Source organism: Parasteatoda tepidariorum, chromosome 5, assembly GCF_982258835.1.
Source record: "Parasteatoda tepidariorum strain Cologne lab strain chromosome 5, Ptep-v5.0, whole genome shotgun sequence".
NCBI classification, from domain to species: domain Eukaryota; kingdom Metazoa; phylum Arthropoda; class Arachnida; order Araneae; family Theridiidae; genus Parasteatoda; species Parasteatoda tepidariorum.
In genome coordinates, this window is record NC_141759.1 from 106,798,677 (window position 1) to 106,805,258 (window position 6,582).

The window sequence follows — 6,582 nt, forward strand, 5'->3', positions numbered from 1 at the left end:
TGTAACCTTAATCTTTATTCATAACTTAATCACAATATAATAATCAAGTATCATAATAAACTTTCATAAATTACTTACATTTTAATTACTTAAATTAAACAATTAAAACTTGATCTTATAAATCGTGGGCGGACTTTATTATTTTTTGGGGGAGTGCCTGTCATTGCTTGAATGGCGCCTCTGCCGCGGCCGAAAGGCCCGTAAGTCGACTGAATCTAGACCGCTGGCGCGGCCTCTAAAGGCCCGCAAGTCTGAATGAAAGGGCAGTTTAATGATGTATGTGTGTAGTGTGTGAATGAAGTGTGAATGTTACCCAGGGATTAAACTCCTTTTTTTTAAATTTATAATTAATCATAGCATTTATGTATCATAGTTAATTAACTTAATTAGTTTACATTAATTAAAGAGTATTAATTTTTAAATCACATTAATTCAAATTAGATTCAAATGAATGTAAAATTCGCCTCATTAATTTAGATTTTTTTTTCGAGCTCTTTAAAAAACATTCTTGTTGGTAATTCACGTATTGAATTTGATTGCCTCATTATAAAAAATATTTTTTGACATCGAAATTAAATTTTTTCAGTGATTGAAATGTAAGTAAATTTATTGAGAGTTTATTGTAATTTAATTAAATTTATTGTAAATTTATATTTGAGTATTTCTATTTAATCTGGAATAGCTATTAACTTTTAAAAAACATTTTTTTTCGATTACGCTATTGTTCAGTTTTTCAATTCACAGTCAATTTCCTTTCGACAATAATTTATTTTATTCTGTATAAAGGTTTTCTAATTTATGGAATTAAATTGACATTATTTATTAAAAAATGGGAAAAAAGTACATTTTGAGAGGTTATTTATTAATGTATTCATCTCGTGAATATTTCAAGAAAAAATATAACGTAAGAAGTAAATTAATATCAGATTTTTCTGAATTAGAAATCTAATCTTTAAACATAAAGCCTAATTTTTACAAGCTCTTGCTAAAGAGAGAGGGGAAAAAATAATAAGTTGATTACGTAACACATTCATAATGATCCTTATGCTGAAAATTATAGATCCTGATTATTATTAAAAGCGATAAGACGAGGGGTTTAATAAAGCAAGATGCATCAACTCAATAAAATCTCTTGATCAAATATTGGCATTCACTATTTCTATCTTTTAATATAAATTTTTTTGCCTACACTGCTGATTTATAATTGCATTTGGTTTTTTGATTCTAAATTTGCTTTACAAGTTACATGCTTTTTCTAGATGTGACTCATTCTTTTGGATTTAAAAAGTACTTTAATAAATGAAAATTTTTTTATTACTTTTGATATCCATTTAATATTTTTAAATGTATTTCAGCCCCTCAAATTATTTTTTATTTCTAAGAAGGAAAAGATTTTTGAGTTTAACAATTCAGTTGCAGTTTTTTTTTTAGTTGCATCAATCTTTAAAAATGGTACCAGAAACTATGAAAAGGTTAAGTACTGCTATACTTTATTCAAATTCATTCTAACATTCTAAGATATATTTTGTTTATTACCAGATGTTGAATTGTAATTGATTCAAAGTTTATCTAAAGTTTATTACATTTAAAGTTCTTTATATTTAAAGTTTATCTAAAGTTAATTCTAAGTAACTTTACATTTAAAGTTACTTATTAATATATTTCAGTACACTTAATAGTCCTTTCAAAATCAATCTTGTAAATTATCACATTCATTTAGCTTGTTAAACAATGCATTGCATTAGAAAGAAAAATGCACTGAGTGAAACAAAAAAAAGTTTCACTCAACAAAAAAAGAAAAGAAAAAAAATTACTCAATTTTTTTGTCATTATATAAATTTTTCCTTTTGAAAAAATATATATTTGGAGGACTTTAGTCCTTTAAATAATGTATCTCTTTTTTCCCTTTTGTTAAAAAAAAATTCTTAGACGGAATAAAACATCCGTATTGATGAATGTGATAATTTCTTAAAAAATAGACTGTGGAATTTTTTTTTAAATTTTCTTTTCCTAGAATTTTAATTTTTCTTCAGAATATTTTTTAATGTTTTGCATTTAGCTTCAGGAGATAAATTTTCTATACATTGGTCAATTTTACAAGAAAATTATTCATTTATGTATTCATTTATTTCTTCATTTTTTTTTTAATAATTGGCTTGCAAACATGGTGGAAATTTTGACTGTTGTATAAAACTGTGATGTAATATTAAGAGTACAAAATGTTAAATGTGTTTATTGTGCTATCACACCACATTTTTAAAAAATATTTGTAATACATTTAGCCATGGCCTTTTTTGCTATCTTTAAGAATGGCTTCTCTAACTTAATTTCAAGAATTGTGCTTATTTTATTATTTGCTTATTTTTGTGTCTTATTTTATTAATATTTATTGTCTGATAGAAAAATGACTTCAATTAACATAAAATGACTTACATCTAAATGTTCACAAGGAAACAAGAATAGTTAATATGAATTCATATGAATTTATTATTGTCATTTGGTCTGTGAAAAAAAACATTTTAGGGGAAGTTGCGGCCCTGGAAATGAAATTGCGTATGGGAAACATTTTTTGACAGTGATCTCTACAAAAATTTTAAAGAGCCCTCCATCATCGAAATCATTGAGGCATACTATATAAGATAGTTTGGAACTGGCCAATAAATGGAGAAGGAGAGTTAACTTTGAACTCTACAAGACTTATAAACAACCTGATATTATTTAATACGTGAAAATAGACTGAATTGAATCCCCCATGTGATTCGAATGAGTGATAACAACACTATAAAAAAGATACTACTTTTTAGACCCACTGGAAGAAGAAAGTGGGGAAGGCAGCGGTTGAGATGGGCTGACTCAGTTGAATCTGATTTTCTCACAATTAATGAAAAGAATTGGAGATCAAAGATAAAGCGGAAGTCGTTATGGAGAAATCTTCAGAGGAAGGCATGGGCTCACATTGGGCTGTCTGGCCAACTATGATGATGATAAAATGGCTTGATAAGATGGCCTGGTAAGAAACTACTTGTCAACCCTTTGGCACCAGGGAAAGAAGTCGCCCTGTCAGGAGGTGACTGTGTAAACTGAGAAAAACTAGAGAACAGTGGCTTTTGATGCAAACTGGTCTCAGATTGAAAGTGATGACGGAGTTGACCAGGACGGCCCTGGACTCTTCTGGGCTGTAGTGACGAAGACTAAAAATTGATCGATTCGTCAATAACCATGAAAATTCACAGGTTCATTCCTGTAAAATAAAGATATTTGTACTGGAGAAAACCGATTCGTGATTAAAGAAGAAAAAAAAAAGAAAAAGAACTGAAATACAGACAAGCCAAGGATCTTTCTAATACGTGCTTCCTCTGCTTAATAAAAAGATCAACAAATGGAAGGTGAGCACTTAAAGAACTCAATGGCAGTTAACTTTTTTCTGGTTGCATGGCATTTTGGCATTTCTGGTTGCATGGCATTTTGGCATTTCTGGTTGCATGACCTTTTGGAAGGCATTGGCTCACATTGGGCCGTCTGGCCAACTATAATGATGATAAGTGAGGAAAAGTGAGAACTGACAGAGACAGTGGCCTCAGATGGAAAGTGATGACGGAAAAGAGCAGGAAGATAGACTTGCCAAGGATCTTATTAATCTGAATGGATTCATCTCAATTCTGAATGGATTTGATGAACTAGACTCAGACTCATGGTACAGGGAAAAGTGTTACAGCTTCTGTTGGCCGAAAGTGACCTGGAGCACCAAAGGTAGAAGACTGATTTAGCTTCATAGTTTCACCTGCTAGCATTAGCTGGGCATAATAGAATGGCTTTCACGCCTAGGGTGGCCCTACCAGCAGCTAAGCTCCCGACGTACTTCGCCCATTCCGGCCAGTGGCACCCCCTTGCCACGGTGAGGCAGCTAGCAGGATTTGAGGGGGATAGATTTGATTGAACTTTTAGTGATAGCTAAAATTTTATTGTTTTATAGTACTCTTAAATTCTACTCAATACGAATTATTCGTATTTTGCATGATGTGTTTTTTGTTGATATAATTGTATATAAAATTAACAGTTTGCATAAAAAAATTGAAAAAAAAAAGTTTACAAAAAATGAAAAAAAGAAAAGAATAAATAAAAAAAATGAGAAAAAAAAATAAAGAAAGAAAAAAAAATAAAGAAAAAAAAATAAAGAAAAAAAAGTAAAAAAAAATAATAACTAAAAAAAATTATATAAAAAAAAAAAAAAAAAAAAAAAAAAAAAAAAAAAAAATGAGAAAAATAAATAAATAAATGCAAACTAAATATAATTGTTTTTCTTTTAAATTATGTTACAATTTTATGTTGTCCTACCTTACAATTTTATGTTGCTGTTATCTGTATAGTTCAGTTTCGAATTGTCTAAACTTCTTATTGTATGCAAATAAGTTCAAATGTATATCCTCAAAGAAAAATTTTATATGTTTGCAAGTCAGATTTTTTTTTTTAACTCTCAATTCGAGTGCATTAATTTAAGTTGAATTAACAGTTTGCAAATGGCAAAACTACAGTTTTAAGCATTTTTTTCATAAATTTATTTCATTGAATCGTAAACATTAATTTTCTTTCTTCCATTCTCCTTAAAATTTTCTTTTTTTTTTTTTAAAAAAATCAATTAATGCAACTCAAACACATAATTTGTTAGAAAATAAACAAAGTAGGAATAAACAACATTTTACCTTATTTTTCCATTAAAATATAAATTTTTATTTCTATAAACATTTAATTTCTGATAAAAAAAAAATATGTATTATAGTATATATTTTGAATTTCAAATATTACTAAACTGACTGGATGAAATTAAATATTAACCCTTAACTGTCCAAAAATATTTCAAGTTTACTCTTCTCCATCATTTGTGGATATAAAGTTTTTATTATGAAAATTTACTTTACAATTAATTAAGTTATTGTAATGATCAATTGCAATATTAATTATGCAAATTTTTAAGATTATATAAATATTTAAAAATAGTAAGGAGTGGTAAAGATTATAAAATGATTTTTACCACCAAATTAGTAGCCTTGGTCTCGCCATTCCGCTTAGAGAGCGGTCTGTTAAGGGTTAATTCGTTTCACATTTAAAATTTATTTACTTAATTCATTTATTATTTTATTAATTTTGTATCTATTTTTCAAAATATTAATTACAATTATTTATAATTTTTTTTACTGATTTATGAGTTTCAGGTTTATCATTTTAAATCATTCATACTTGTACTGAAATATATTTCTTAAAAAATATATTTTAACACATAAAGTCAAGGCATTTGAACACTGAAAATATGCCTATGAATAATATATGATCTATGAATAAAAAAAATTTATACGAATTTTTAGAATCTTTGAATCAGTTTAATTTCAACATTTGTTGTTAGTTAATCAGATAGAATAATTTTAGTTAGTGGGAGCAAATGCAGCTAAATGAGTCATAGTAAATACTAGTTCAACTGTTAGGAAAGTTTCAACTTTCATAGTTGAACTTTGTCTTTAAAATTATAAGTACTTAACCTTTAAAAAGTGGAAGTTATCTTTTTTTTTTTTCAAAAGTTTTGAAGTTTTAAAGTTGAAATGCCAAATATTCATTTTTACTTATTAGTAATTTTCATTTTTCTAAGACTTTAAAATACTCGTCATATGTTTTTGTTTTTTAAATTTTATAAATATATTTGAATATATTTATAAAATCTGAAGGAATCTGATTAACTTTTATTTGTTTAAAAAATTTGAATTTTGTGCATATGGTTTTGGTTGAAATACACAAGTATAAAAAAATATTAAATGCTATATCTATGATTTAAATTCATAAAATTTTCATTCATATAATTGTTATATCATTGATTTGAACTAGGCTTCAGTACACACTGATTCCTGTAGATTGAATCACTTTTTAAAGGGAGACTATTCAATCCACTCTAAAATCAAATTTGAGATTTTAAATTACTAATCTGATTATTAATTAGATTAGTTTTTGAATGCCAAAATTGACCATGAGTCATTCTCACGGCTTGAATAAAAACTTTGTGTCATCCGATTACACGACACAGTTATGTTGAAAAATAGATATTTACATGGCTTTCCTTTTTCTGAATAGGAGATTCTGAATTGAAGATTCATAAATTGCGTCAGAATTACTTAACAAAGAAATTTTAAGAGTTTTAAAATTTTTGTGTGGTATCATAGTTTCTTGTGCAAGACATTTATTTAATGTATTATTAAATTTCTCTAATCCAAATAGACATACACTGCTCTTGCACTGATTTCTGAGATAGCTTCTGATGTAGAAAAAACAATTTAGAAACATGTTTTTTTTTTTTTTTTTTTTTTTGCGTAAAAGAATATTTGTGAAACAGCATTTGTGCATCCAAAGTAAGTCAGTTATGTTTTTACTAAAACGCAAAAGATATCAATATAGTATTGAACGATTATTTCTTTCAAGAGAAATAAAGGTAAATAAAAAGAATTTTTTTTAAAAATTAAAAACTACTTCAGTAACTAACAAAGCTTCTAATACAAATATTAATTGTAGATTATTTCAATGAATAAAAATTGTGATAACTTT